The sequence below is a fragment of the Typopeltis vanoorti genome, chromosome 23, assembly GCF_054136105.1.
Source record: "Typopeltis vanoorti isolate ZY-2024b chromosome 23, IOZ_Tvanoo_1.0, whole genome shotgun sequence".
NCBI lineage: Eukaryota > Metazoa > Arthropoda > Arachnida > Uropygi > Thelyphonidae > Typopeltis > Typopeltis vanoorti.
Genome location: NC_143571.1, coordinates 32,022,676 through 32,038,990, shown reverse-complemented (window position 1 = coordinate 32,038,990; position 16,315 = coordinate 32,022,676). Strand labels below are relative to the sequence as shown.

The 16,315-nt window shown below is 34.6% G+C and overlaps 1 protein-coding gene across 1 annotated transcript in view; it reads right to left on the bottom strand.

Moving 5' to 3' along the window:
• LOC150093743 (dynamin-1-like) overlaps positions 1 to 5,531 on the bottom strand; it is a 293,501-nt gene extending 287,970 nt beyond the window's left edge. Inside the window, exon 1 of the mRNA XM_090413039.1 lies at positions 5,254 to 5,531. The gene's annotated coding sequence lies outside the window, so the exon portion shown is untranslated. The remainder of the gene's footprint in view (positions 1 to 5,253) is intronic.
• Between the last annotated feature and the right edge of the window lie 10,784 nt (positions 5,532 to 16,315).

Sequence of the window (16,315 nt, the reverse complement as noted above, 5' to 3'; positions counted from 1 at the left end):
TTCTTCTGGGTGTTATCAATCTCCACGACTACTAAAGCCATTGGCCTTTTATCAGATCCAAGCATCCTACTTACTTTGATTTGGGTCAGCCTCTGATTGCTTAAATCAGCTAAGATTTCTTCTGGAGTGATTCCTTCTGTGACTGCACGTATTACCATCTTTAAGGTCTTTTCACTCGGTAAAGTGAATCTAAAGTAAGGAAGATTTTTGGTATCCAGTAGCCTTATCATCTCATCTGCCTGTAGTCAGTGACCAGCTGGATTTTGACTCCCTCATCTGAGTTTTTTGCCCAGGAGTATGTGATGTTTTGCTCCCTGAGGGTTGATATGACAGAAATCCATTTCTCCTTGTCCCGAAAAATAACTGGGGGGGGAGGACCTTCTCCGAGTTTTTCGGCGCGTCCTGTGTGGGTGTCATCCTCCATAAGATCGTCTGCTGTTCCTTCTCTGTTTGTTGGAGTGCTCTTCTTGTGAGATGTTATGATGGGGGTTTTTAGATAGTAGGACATTTATGAATTCCCCTTGGGTTTCTTCATCCTCTACTTCTGGATCATTTATTTGGGCGCACAGGTTTAAATAACCCAGCCAATCAGTCTCAAACTTTGCCATGATAAGTTTTAAAACTTCTGACTCCTCCTTGTTTAGAGTCTTAATCTGTTCCTTAATACCTTCATACCAATCGGGAGTCTCCTGGAGTTATGTAAGTGCTACGAAAAAAACCCTCAACAACTTGGAGCAGTGAGCCTACGATTCAGTTGTGTTTAGTAATTAATCAACAATGGCGATTCCAACGGCGGTTAGACCTATCGAATCGCCCAATTACAGTCCACTTACCTATGATGTTAACTTGCTGTTCTTGTATATAATTTAAAAACTATAATCGCGTCTCTGCTAGTTAATCTAGCAGCTATATTAAAAAACCAGAGTTTCGTAGTGTAGCTGCGTAATTATTATTATTATTATTAGACACCTCCATGGAGTCCAAAGACTCATCGAGGGAGAGTGTGCCAACAGCATCGAACGATTTTTTCCCTTCCAACTACTAACCCCACTCAAACTTACTTAACTGAGCCATTAGTAGCAGAGGCTCTACCAATCGACCAACCTTTGCTGGCATTACTACTGTAATACTTGCATAATGCAAGTATTGCAGTAGTAATACTTGCATTACAGTAGTAGTCGACTTTAAATATCCTCGAGCATTTACCTCCTCAACATGCCCACATTAAATAATGATATTTATACGAGGTGTAACAATTTAATTCCCAGAACGGCCGCGTAGTGTCGCCCGGGTGATTTGGTTGGAGTCACGTGAGTAATTGTTTGTACATCTTTTAACTAATACGTGCGTATACCTCAATCCGGTAGAGCCATTTGCTAGTTAGCTATTGCATAAACAATAGAGATATGCGTATAAAACAAACTTCGGCGTAAAAATTTGTGATCGAAATTTGGGGCAGCATATTAACATCAAATTTTGTGTGAAAATCGGCAAAACTGCTACTGAAACGTTGGAGCTGTTGAAAGCGGCATATGGTGTGGATGTTCTGAAAATGTCTAGTATCTAAAGGAAGAAATACTCAACTATTTCAGGTTACAGTATTTACAGAAATTTCGTTCTTTGTGGTTTTTGTGTTTGTTTTGTGGTGTGGATATAAAATTCAACTATTTTGGAATATTTTTTTTGAAATATTCGTATTTAGAAGAGCCATTCTGGAAAGCTGTAAGTAATTTTAAATTATCCTTAGAATTTCTAGAATACATACAAAAGGTTTTGTAATCCATTTAACTGTCCGTTTATTTTAATTTATTTATTTTAAAATGCCGTAGAGACCCCGGCATATAATTAAATTATTCAGAAAACCTCGAAATACTGTCGCCGTGTAAACTTAAAAGAACAAACAGTGTCGTTTATGTGTTATGTATGTTTAAGTAAGATCACTTTTGAAATCACCCTGAATTCACAAAAGATTTGTTTATTTATTTAATTATTGAACTTTAAGATCTTAATTTAGACAAATCAAAATATTCGGATAAATTATGAATAAAATATGAACTTGAATTAGAATATGAATATAGAAGAAAATACGGATGAGCTATGGAAAAAAAAGTGTGTGTTTAAGGGACACCTATATAATTAAATTATTCAGAAAAGCTCGAAACACTGCCGCCATCACGACTTTCGCTAAGAATTCCCACCCTTTAACAGGAAAGAAATACCCCAAAATGAATTGGAAAATTAGTACAGACATCTATAGACAACCAAGCACGAAACATGACGACAGTGTCGGATGTGTGTCACCCTGGGAAAATTCCAGGATATCTTATCTCAAAAACATCGCCCACAATTCCATAGCCAAACCAAAACACCATGTGATATCACAGAGAGACATATGTTCCCCAGAAATTTCCAAACACATAACGTCACGATTCTTATCTCTAAATATCCCCCAATCACTTATTTACAAATAACAAATGACGTCACTTATCTTTATCTGATAACAACAAACATTCACGTCACGATTCCTTATCTTATCTTGATCTTGATCTGGTCAGAAGTGTCCCACCAATCACGATACGATTCCTTATCCACTAATATATCTCCCTTTTCCATTCAAAACAATAACGTCACTTATTTACAACTAACAAATGACGTCACTTATCTACATCTGAAAACAACGCAGACCCACGACACGATTCCTTATCTTATCTTGATCTTGATCTGGTCACTAGTGCACCACCAATCACAACACGAATCCTTATCTCTACCATCACCCATAATTCCATACGTGAACCAAAACACAAGAACTCACGTCACTGATACATATGCCCCCAGGGAAATTCCAAACATTCCAATCTCATGACGTCATCTTCTTATCAACCAATCACGTCACGATTCCTTATCTTATCTTGATCTAGTTCAAAGCGCCTACCCTACTACTATCGCTGATATCCAGCGTAATGTGATAACTGAAATCAAGAGTATTCCGGAAAACGAGTTCCAGACCTGTTTCCAAAAATGGGAACACCATCTAAATCAGTGTATAAATGCACAAGGGCAGCGCCGTCGCTAGATTAGATTGTGCCCCGAGGTAAACAATTAAATATCACCCCTGATGGATATAAGACAAAAATATAAAAAAATCTCCATTTGCTATTTTGTTTTTATTACAAGAGAAACATTAATGCAAAACGATTGCACAATAAAGCTGCTTATGAGTTCTTCTAAATTTAAATTATAAGCTATGTCCGCCTCTATCGATATAGCTGATAGACTAATCAATCTTTCTTTCTTGGGCTAATCAATCTTTCTTTCTTGGGTCATTGCTGTTCGCATATAATTTTTAATCAGTTTAAGCTTAGTAAAACTTCTTTCCGCACTTGCTACGCTAACAGGAATTGTTAGCGTAGCGACAACGCCTACACCTACTCTATATGGCGGAACGAACGCTCTTATTAAGCAGCGCCGTGAGGCAGGCTGCTTCTATGCTACACCCTGTCGACGGTACTGCACAAGGGGACTACTTCGAAGGCGACAGTAGCCACTAACATTTCCAAATGTATGTTTTTTTATAGATGCATTCCGAAAATTCAATTGACACACCTCTGTGTGTGTGTGTGTGTGTGTGTGTGTGTGTGTGTGTGTGTGTGTGTGTGTGTGTGTGTGTGTGTGTGTGTGTGTGTGTGTGTGTGTGTGTGTGTGTGTGTGTGTGTGTGTGTGTGCGCACACATTAATGGTTTGCTGCCCTAGAAGCTAAAATGATCTTTTTAAAATCAATAAAAATCGAAGTTCCGATTAAATACCCACGCCGGTACCACAAATGCTGTTACCAAGAATCACCACCATAAATTACTAAAATACCTCCTCTTTGACTATCGAAAACTAGCCTGAACTTTTGAAGACAGTCATATTACTATACTAGACACGAAACTCATGCAATAATACCAAAAGTACTAATACTATAGTCACGTGTCGGTTCAAATTTTGCAGAGATACTTTTCAGAATACGGCTTTTTCTGAAGCTGAAGAAGCAGGGTTTACTACCAACGTACTGCGAATACATTCAATATAAATGGGAAAACCTGAGTACAAATAAAATCAATACCAAGTATGATTGCTAAGAGAGTCTCCATAGCTCAGTACTCATGAATAATATCATTTAGTTAAAAAAAAAAAAAAACCCTGAAAACTTTAATGAAGATAAGGCAGACTCTGAAGTACTTGGAAAGAAAAATAAAATGTTAAAAAGAGGAACATTTTTGAACAAAGATATAGAAAATGCAATAAAAGAAAAACAATCAGCATACAAATCATTCCTTCAAAAACAAAATAAACAGAATAAATATACACAAACAAAAGAAATGTAGCTAAAACTCTAATAAAGAAGGCTCATCAACATTCTTGGAATAGATTTATTAATAAAACAGAAGAAGACATGCACGGAAGGCAAAACATAGCCTACAAAATATTAAGGAAATTAAATAATGAAGAACAAGATAGAGAAGAAATCAACATAATACAAGAGAAACAATGAATAGAAAATGAATATTATAAGCATTTATTGTATGATCCAAATTTATTATCAGAAAATAATAATAATGAATAAAAGAAACAATAAAGTTAACAACAAATAGAAAATCAACTAGATTAGATGGCATAAATACAGAACTCTGGAAGTATGGTGAAGAATCTCTATATCAAAGATTCATAAAGTTAATGAATGACTCTTAGTGGAAATGTTAAATTCCATCAAAGCTACAAGTTATATCTATATAAAAGAGGATAGAGATGACCGTGGAAATTACAGAGAAAATTACAGTTTATTAAATATAGATTACGAAATATACAATGAATTAGATAAAAGACTCAAAAATGTGGAAACAATCTACTATCACAAGAACAAAATAGTTTCAGACATTGAAAATCATGTGTAGATAATATCTATGTTTTAATATAAATTATTCAGAAAAGACGCGAAATTAATTTCAAGACTCAATTAACCTTTATAGAATGTGAGAAAGCTTTTGATAAAATATACTGAGAAAAATTACGGACTAGAATGAAAAAACAAGGATATCCATCACATTTAATACAATCTTTACAAAGTTTATATAAATACACAAAAATAAAGTTATAATTAGGTAATAAATTAACAGAAGATAGATATAGTTTCCGTTTATATATAATATATTAAATGATATACAACTTTATATATATATATATACTAAGGAAAGTGATCAGAGCTTTATCCACCTTTACGAGTTGTCTCGCCTGGCACTACCAAGAGTTGCCTTGAACTTGCACTACTTACAGGCGCAAACTTCACTTTCTTGTCTGTTTGCTTACTTGGGAAATAGGATTAAAAACCAAGTTGGTATCTTGAATATACATGTAAATATATATATATATATATATATATATATATATATATACTGTATATAAATTAAATCTATATATAAAAATATAGATTTAATGACTACAAAACCGAGATAACATATAAAGATTTTAATGATAAATACTACTAGTTTCGGCTTATAGCAGCCTTCCTCAGGTATTTATAAAGGAATAGAATACTAATAAACATTGAATTATCTAAACAAACTGGAAATTACAGGTATAAATTGCCTCACATAATCGATACATAAAAACGTTGTATTTTTTTTTTTTTTTTTTCAAGTTGTTCCAACTGGCGTGCCATTGTTTATTGCAATTGTGCGTGCAGCTTCACGTGAACGCCAATATTGAACAACTGCAGCATGGCTATCTGGGATGTTATAACTCAAATTGTTGTTTAAGTGAATAGGGTTCAGCAGAATTTCCCTTGATTCTACAATTTTCCTCTCAAACTCATCATCACAGCGAAAGATCTTTTCTGATCTATTCCAGCAAACGGAGTGGCTTTGTTGATCATCATTAGGATTATTTGAAAAAAGCACATGACTGGATAATGCAGTTGCATGAGATCTTTTGTAAGAGATGTCTCTCTTATGCTCTTCTATACGTTGTTCAATAGATTTGTTAGTTTGACCAAAGTATGGGATATTGCAATCGCACCACAATTTATATACTCCAGGGTACTTAAGGTTGTGATGAGTAGGTTTTGGATATATTATATACCACAATTTATATACCCTGGAGTATATAAATTGTGGTGCGATTGCAATATCCCATACTTTGGTCAAACTAACAACGTCTAGAAGAGCATAAGAGAGACATCGCTTACAAAAGATCTCATCACGCACAATTGCAATGAACGATGGCACGCCAGTTGGAACAACTTGAAAAAAAAAAAAATACAACATTTTTATGTATCGATTATGTGAGGCAATTTATACCTGTAATTTCCAGTTTGTTTAGATAATTCAATGTTTATTAGTATTCTTTTCCTTTATAAATACCTGAGGAAGGCTGTTATAAACCGAAACTAGTAGTATTTATCATTAAAATCTTTATATGTTATCTCGGTTTTGTAGTCATTAAATCTATATTTTTTTCAAATGTACAACAACCGAGTAAAAGCTGATCACCACATATATATATATATATATATATATATATATATATATATATATATATATATATATATATATGATTAGTACTATTAACTCGGGGTTGGGATATGTTCATTTTTCTAAATTAACTGACTTAAAACCCGAGAATTATAACACAATGACATTTATTTGAAAAAACGCAACATGTTTCGTCAAGAATGACTTCATCAGGCGATAAGAACGTAGAAAGATATTAAAAGACACTTAAATTAACATTGACACACTCTAAAGAAGCTATACAATTATAAAGCCATAATATTCGACTGTAAATTACAGTTATTATGAGCTTGAACTACAGTCCGAGTTAAAGTTCTATTGTTGTACACCTGTGCGTGTGTGGAATCACGCGATCTCCAGTATCTAATAGTAGAGTTGAAAGAGTCAGGCAAATTATAGCTAAGATTATTATTCAAATGAAAAGGGTCCAAGGCGATTTCTTTTGACTCGACAATGCGGCGCTCTATCTCATCATGGCAGATGTGTAGGTTTGAAGTTGATGTCCAATTTATTTCATGTTGGTGGTTTTCGTTGTTCGTGTTTATTGAAAGCAGGACATGGCCCGACAGAGCAGTTGCTCTGGTTCTCTTATAAGCAATGTCTCTCTGGTGCTCACGAGACGTAGTAAGATAGATTTCTCTGTCTGCCCATAGTAAGGCTTTCCGCATTCACAAGTGACCTTGTATACACCTGGGAATTGTAGAAGGTTGTGAGGTTGTTTATAGTTGTTGAAGCGTGATCTTATTTTTGGCAGAGTCGAGAAGCACGTTTTTATGTTAAACTTCTTTAGAATTCTACTCAGCTTTTTGGATAGTGTGCTGATATTCGCTACTTCCTACCACACGCGCAAGTTTACTTCGCATCGAAGCAATTCTTGCAATCAACGACGCAAAACCTTCTGATAATATATCCCCTAGTGAGAGACTTGCAATTAAAAATCTATGGATTAACAAGGACATTGTCATCTTAAAGGCTGATAAGGGGAATGCAACTGTAGTTCTAGATAAAATAGACTACCGAGAAAAAAATCCTAGCACTGTTAAATTCAGATAGTTATTTGGAAATTGAGAGAGACCCAACAAGAGAAATACACAATAGAACCAATAATCTCCTACAAAAGACCACAGAAATTCCACGGAATACACGGCTCTCCATCCGCTCTTCACACCCCCTCATTCCAAGATTATATGGCCTCCCGAAGGTACACAAAGAAAACTATCCATAGAGACCTATAGTAGACAGCATTGACTCACCCACCTACAGGTTATCCAAATATCTGGCGTCATCGTTAAAAGCTTATGCGGGAAAATCTTCTTCTTATATTAAAAACTCAACAGATTTTGTCTCTAAAATAAAGGACCTAAAACTAAAATCTTCTGATATCATGGTGAGCTTTGACGTGGTAGCACTCTTTACCAACGTTCCGACACAGGACGTTCTCCATATTTTAAAAAACAAGATTTCAAATAAAATGTTTTCTCTGTTATCTCACTGTGTAAACTCTGGCTATTTTGAATTCGAAGGTAAACTATACAAACAGGTCAAAGGATTAGCTATGGGAAGCCCCCTCTTTCCTGTGTGTTAGCCAACATTTTTTTCGAGGACTTTGAAGAAAAGGCGATCTCCTCTTTTACTTTAAAACCAAAAATTTGGCTTAGATATGTGGACGATATATTCCTCATATGGGAGCATGGTACTGAGAATCTTCACAAGTTTCTCGACCACTTAAACAACCGCCATCAAGATATAAAATTGACTATGGAGATTGAAGAAAATAGTTCCATCTGCTTCCTAGATGTTAAACTCACCAAGACGCCTGAATCAATTAAAGTCTCTATTTTTAGAAAGCCAACACATACAGACAGATATTTGCATACGTCCTCCCATCACCATCCAGCGCAAAAGTTGGGTATTATATCAACTCTAGCGAATCGTGCAAGATCTGTACTGTCAGATGAAGAACTGAAAAAGGAACTACAACATCTTAAATGGACTTTTAAAAACAATGGCTACTCTCTAAAAAGTATTAACAACCAATTATCCCGCCGTCAACGTAGCAACGTAGAGACACAGGACGACTCCAAAGGTCATATCGTCTTGCCATATATCAGCACACTATCCAAAAAGCTGTAGAATTCTAAAGAAGTTTAACATAAAAACGTGCTTCTCGACTCTGCCAAAAATAAGATCACGCTTCAACAACTATAAACAACCTCACAACCTTCTACAATTCCCAGGTGTATACAAGGTCACTTGTGAATGCGGAAAGCCTTACTATGGGCAGACAGAGAAATCTATCTTACTACGTCTCGTGAGCACCAGAGAGACATTGCTTATAAGAGAACCAGAGCAACTGCTCTGTCGGGCCATGTCCTGCTTTCAATAAACACGAACAACGAAAACCACCAACATGAAATAAATTGGACATCAACTTCAAACCTACACATCTGCCATGATGAGATAGAGCGCCGCATTGTCGAGTCAAAAGAAATCGCCTTGGACCCTTTTCATTTGAATAATAATCTTAGCTATAATTTGCCTGACTCTTTCAACTCTACTATTAGATACTGGAGATCGCGTGATTCCACACACGCACAGGTGTACAACAATAGAACTTTAACTCGGACTGTAGTTCAAGCTCATAATAACTGTAATTTACAGTCGAATATTATGGCTTTATAATTGTATAGCTTTAGAGTGTGTCAATGTTAATTTAAGTGTCTTTTAATATCTTTCTATGTTCTTATCGCCTGATGAAGTCATTCTTGACGAAACATGTTGCGTTTTTTCAAATAAATGTCAGTGTTATAATTCTCGGGTTTTAAGTCAGTTAATTTAGAAAAATGAATATATATATATATATACTGTATATATATATATATATATATATATATATATATGTAGAAAGTATTTTTATATATATATATATATATATATATATATATATATATATAGAGAGAGAGAGAGAGAGAGAGAGAGAGAGAAAAGCCGAAATTTGAAACGTTTTTATGTCACGTTTTGAAACGTCCAGCAATGTGTTTGCATTCATGAGAACAATTTGTCAAGCCGAATGCTTAAAGATAAACCGAAATTTGAAACGAAATTTGTCATGTTTTTATGTCACGTCTTCATTGTTTTGAAACGTCAAACAATGTGTTTAGCTTCATGAGACAACAATTTTATCGTTTCAGGATTAAACAATCAAACTCATTGTCGACCATTAGAACAGCGCGCATGTCATGATTGATTATATAGTAAATATTTTATTTTTATTTAGTGATTTTGAATAATTAAAGTGAGGTTCATAAAGAACCGGCCTACCAGCCCTGAACTCGGGGGATTGGGTGCCATATGCGCCAGGGGGCAGCGCCCCCTAGTATATATATATATATATATATATTATGAAGAATTGAACGACTAGAACCAAGATTTAAGTAAAAAGGTTTTAATGTAAAAACACTACTAGTTTCGGCCTGTAACATCCTTCTTCAGGTGACATTATAAAAGAAAGAAAAAACACTAAACATTGAAGGTTAAAAGACTATGAACAACATAGACAATCTCTATACATAATTAGCACGAAAACGTTGTAGTTGTATTTGAAGCTGTTCTTTCGTTTGTTGCATTGTTGGGAGAGTGCGTGCTTTCAGCGTCACGTGAACGGCAGTACATGATTACAGCTGAATGACTATCTGGGAGGTTGTAGCTCAAGTTGTTATTTAGATGAACAGGATTGAAGATGATTTCTCTAGATTCCACGATTTTTCTCTCTAGTTCATCATTGCAACGGAAGATGTTAGTAGATTTTTCCCAGCAGATTTCGTGACTTTGGTTTTCATCATTAGGATTAGCCGAGAAAAGGATATGACTTGATAATGCACTGGCTCGCTGTCTCTTGTAAGTAATGTCCCTCATGTGTTCTTCCATACACACTTCGACAGATTTGTCTGTCTGCCCAAAATAAGGAATATCACAATTACACAATATTTTATATACACCAGGGTATTTGAGATGATGATGACAAGGTTTTGGGTGGCTTATTAAGAAACGGATCTTTGGAAGTGGAGTGAACAAGGTTCTGATATTGTATTTTCTTAGAACTTTTGCTAATTTATGTGAAACAGTACTTATGTAAGGAATAGATATATTGACTTTGAATCTGTTTGTTTCTTCTGAGTGATGTCTAGGAGGATTAAGAAGGAATTTTTCAATGATTCTCTTGGAATATCCATTAACTTCGAAAGAAGTTTTCAGATGATTTATTTCTGTAAGAAGTTCATTTGGGTCATGAAGAAGAGAACGGGCTCTATGTCCCAAGGTGGAAATTATTCCAAGCTTATGAGGAGGGAAATGATGGGACTGACTGTGCAGATATCTGTTGGTATGTGTTGGTATGTGGGCTTTCTATATATCGATATTTTGAGTTTACCAGAAGAGCAAGTCAGTTTGACATCAAGAAAAGGCAAGGAATTATCCGTTTCAAGCTCGGCAGTAAACTTAATACTTTGATGTCGGCTATTGAGATGTTCGAGGAAAACCATAAGGGATTCATGTCCATGGCTCCAAACAATGAAGACATCATCCACATAGCGTTTCCAAACTTTAGGTGTTAAAATAAAGGAAGGGATAGCCTTGGTTTCAAAATCCTCTAAATAAATATTTGCGAGTACAGAGGATAAAGGATTATCCATAGCCAGTCCATGATTTTGTTTGTATATATTATCTTGAAATTTGAAGTAACCGGACCTGATGCAATGTGTAAGCAAAGCTAACATTTTTTTGGATAACTTGTCCTTCTTCTAATGTCTACATAAATATGAAGACATTAGAAGAGAGTGAGGTATTTACAACTTAAATGAAAAAGATGAAGGAATATAAAGAGAAATTGAAAGTCAATTTATGTATGATTGAAAGATGTCTTCTAATAGGATGGAAGGATATCGGCTGTCACAAGAAGTGGATAAAAGTAGACCAAATGAAAAAAGAGAGAGGAAGACTAGTGAAGCCAGAACAGGCTGCTGCCTAATACTTAATGAGAAGTCCTATCTTAGGCAGTAATTTGGTTTGTAAGAAGCCAGGACATTGCATCTAACACGAAAGGAAAATGGAATGAGATATACTGCTAAGTAGGTAAAAGGTTAGATCTGGGTAGTCACTAATAGCAGAATATGACAGTGCAGCAAAACAATCTCTCTCTCTCTCTCTCTCTCTCTCTCTCTCTCTCTCTCTCTCTCTCTCTCTTTCTCTCTCTCTCTCCATTTGTGCGTGCATGCGCGCGTTTCAATTTTGTTAGTTTCTGTTGATTTGCATAGTATGTAAGCTAAGCTAATGCGTTTTATTCCCTTATATGGAGTAGGCGAGGCCTTTAAACTCTATCAGCTTTTGGAGACTGAGTGGGCAGTTCAATCTCGATCCGGTAGCCAATCAGAGATAGCTGGCTCATGCTATCTCTAATTACAGGCGGCCACCGATGAAGAGACCGGCAAACAAGTGCTGCCGCATCTCTTGCTACCTAACTCTAACAGAATGTGTTACTGTCTGAAATAATGTGGGTTCTTCGGTCGATTTTCTTGAGTTTACGGACGAAATTTTTCGTCACGGGACTATACTACCACATTTCGTTGTTTACGGGACTATACTACCACATATCTCATAACAACTACCTCAGGTTTGCCAAGCCCGTACTCACTAAAGTAAGCTCTTGAAGAACCTCGTTTCGCTTAGTCTTTTAACTGTTAAAGATTTTTTTATTGTTGGAGTAAATTTTTTTATTAATGTTGGAGTCTTGACAAGTAACAGACTGATTTGGAGGAAAATTGTAGATAGGAAGTTAGTAATGATGTAATTTTTTTCATGTAGTACTATCATTTCCTGTACACTTCTTGAGGGTATATGGCAGGAATTTGATGATGATGATGATGATGATTTTTTTTTCCGAACTGTTTAAGGAGTATATCCCATCTTCTTGTTGAAGATGAAAAGTAATTATATACATTTTGAATAAAACAAAAATATTGCACTGCTATATTTTTGGACAAGATTCTGTAGCATAGTTGCCAAGTAAATTTAAGGAATACTAGAGTGGTATAAATGTGCAGAGGGACTATGTTTTTTCAGCCTAGCTTGTAAACCTGGGTATTGACATCTTTCATATTGGCAGTATTATCATTGCTTTGCCCTCTGCACATTTTCATCTCCAAAGATAATTCTTCTAATTTTTTGAATATTACCTCTTCTAAATATAAGGAATTATGTTGTGTAATACTGATGAACCCGATAAATGTTTCTTAATATCAGAATTTGCGGTAACGTACCTAAATATAATAGCTAGTTGGTCATTATGGACAGCGTCTGGCGTTGAATCGAGTATAATTGTAAAATAAGCAGCTGCCTTAATTTCTGATATTAATATTTCTTAGAAATATACTATTATTAATACAGACCAGTATTTTACAAATAAACATTTATTCAAACCTACCAGTTTCGCCAGCAAACTGTCTGGCTTTTTCAAGGTATTATGGAGATATGAAAGTAAATGCAAATTAAAAGGAACATAAAAAACGTTGTAAACCAAACTAGTATCTATGGTTACACGTTTCGCGTGACAAAGATGGCTTATTGTTCTTATTCATTATCACGCATGCGTGTTTGTTGTAGACTTGTAACGTGATTACTGGCTAGCTGTAGTTCAGATTGATTGAGAGAGAGGATCAAGTTTTTCCAGGAACTGTTGAGAATTATACCCTGTTTTCTGTTGAGGTTTCCGCCGGTTATTAGTACTATTGTGGCTTCCTTAAATACACGATGCCTGTAGTCGTCATCAAGATATGGCATGGAGCTGTTTTGCCAATCTATCGTGTGGTTAGACGTGCAGAAATGATGTGCTAAGCCGGAAGAAATGCTTCTGTTGTGGTTTACATCACCAACATGTTCTTTTTGTCTAATTTCTAAACTTCGTGAAGTTTGTCCAATGTAGGCAAGACCACAGGAGCAGGGAATGTAATATACTCCTGGATATTTGTAGAACAGAACTTTATCTTTTGGAGATCCTAAAACTTGTCTGATGTTGGTGGTTGGTTTGAAGACCACTCTGACGTTGTTGGCTCTTAGTATTCTTGCTATTTGATAAGACAAATACATTGGACAAACTTCACGAAGTTTAGAAATTAGACAAAAAGAACATGTTGGTGATGTAAACCACAACAGAAGCATTTCTTCCGGCTTAGCACATCATTTCTGCACGTCTAACCACACGATAGATTGGCAAAACAGCTCCATGCCATATCTTGATGACGACTACAGGCATCGTGTATTTAAGGAAGCCACAATAGTACTAATAACCGGCGGAAACCTCAACAGAAATCAGGGTATAATTCTCAACAGTTCGTGAAAAAACTTGATCCTCTCTCTCAATCAATCTGAACTACAGCTAGCCAGTAATCACATTACAAGTCTACAACAAACACGCATGCGTGATAATGAATAAGAACAATAAGCCATCTTTGTCACGCGAAACGTGTAACCATAGATACTAGTTTGGTTTACAACGTTTTTTATGTTCCTTTTAATTTGCATTTACTTTCATATCTCCATAATACCTTGAAAAAGCCAGACAGTTTGCTGGCGAAACTGGTAGGTTTTAATAAATGTTTATTTGTAAAATACTGGTCTGTATTAATAATAGTATATTTCTATCTATAAAAACGACCAAAAATGTATACCTTGAATAGATTAATATTTCTTGTTTTATTAGCTATTAACACTATGAATTCATCAGAAATGTGGTAAGAAAGATAATTTGATCTACCAAAACACAGTTGGTGTACATTTTCATGTGATGTTTTTAAAACAATCAACTTAAATAATGTAAATACGATAAATAATTTCCACAAGAATTAATAAAAAATATCATTTGTATTACCTCTAAATGCTATCCCTAGTTTAATCAGTAACTTATTGTTGCTATTGTTGTTTTTAAAACCTCTCTCGAATAATTTTATTCAGATTGTATTTGTTTCATCAATTCAGAATCAATTCGACTATTTACAGAACTTGATTTTCTTTTGCGATATATGCACATCGCTCGTATATGTTCAGTAGAACGCTCGTGATCACATAAGGTTTGCGTCATATTTCTGCAGTCATTAGAATCCCCTCATTAAACTATTATTTGACTTCGAAAACAATTTACAAAGAAAGCGGTATATTGCTTTGCTGGTTTCTGAAAAAATTAGCCACTCTCATTTCTCCTTTGTTCCATTCGCCTTTTTACAGTAAAATTGTGATTCATTTACATTTCTGACATATATTCTATTGCGTTCTGTGTATTCTTTTTTTTTTTAAAATTTTCGATTTTACCAACATTCTGAGGCATATTTATTAAATAATGCTCGATAAATTGTTCATTAATACTAATTGGTCACGCTGCTATATCGGTAAGATAAGATATAGCTTGCTCGCTGGTAAATACACACTCCGATTGAAAATTTTCTTCAAAACCCTCTTGATTTGTTTCGATTTCAGTTTTCACTTTCGTCTCCTCCTGATACTGATACCAATGTTTCGCTTTCATTCCGAAAAGTTTGAAGTACAACTTCAGTTCTATGAAATTCTTCACTTCATTTTCAGAAGAACGTAAGAAAGACAAACTTTCCCCATTTTGACTAGTTCATTGTTTTTCCTTTTCTTTTCTTTTCTTCCAAGTAATTTTCTTTTATAAGCTCCAGATTCAAACTTTATTGGCATCATTATGTGTATTATACTATCAAAAGCGAAATAAATATTTATTAAATCCAAAATCAACATATAAATAAATAATAAATAAATAAAATAAATAATTACGTTAAAAGCTAAAAAATACAAAAATAGAAACAGTAGTGTTGGATTCTAATTATGTAGAAAATAGAATAAATATTATTTGATTCAGAATCCAACATGAATTTCCATTACAAAGGCTGCGTTGTAAATATTATTTATTGTAAATAACGTAAATGTAATTTGATATCATATAACTACCTTAATTATATCAATTATTTAATTATTTAATCAAAGAAATGTGTTAATGGTAAATAGATTCTGTATTAATTATTGTTAAGCTATTTTATTTATTGTTATGTCAATATTATAGAAACTTATATTTGCAATATTAACTACGCATTTATTGAAAAGCAAATATTCTAATTATTCATATTTGTGTATAAAGCTTAACGTTATGTAATCACTCATGTAGTAGTAGAGCGTTGTATTACATTAGCGAAATGTTTGCGTTTAGTTTGTTGTCATGGAGACGCATGAGTAAACAACACGGGTCGAAGAGAACGTGGCATTCGAACGGGGGGGAAAAAGAAGTGAAAGTATATAGAAAAAAGAGAATTGAGATTTTATTAGTAAGAGAGAGAGAGGAGAGAGTTTTGCGGAACCAGTAGGAAGGTAGCATACAAGCAAAGAAGTGGAAGTAAATTATAAATTCTTTAGGGCAGAAATTCATGAGAATAGTGTTCGGAAGTGAACCAAGACGTAGTGAATCATAAAGTTTAATATTATAAGTGAAATCAGCTGTTGTTGTGAGGAAGAGTTGATGCCGTAATCAGATAACAAAGAACTGGACATTCAATGGGAAATTCTGATTAATTCCAGTTAATCTAAGATTACGACTTAATTATATGTTGCCCTGGGAAAAAGGCTATATTGATTAGTTGGAGAAAAATAAACAAGAAAGGATATCAGTGCCTTATAGCTGTTGTTTAGAATAGTGAAGTGCGATAACA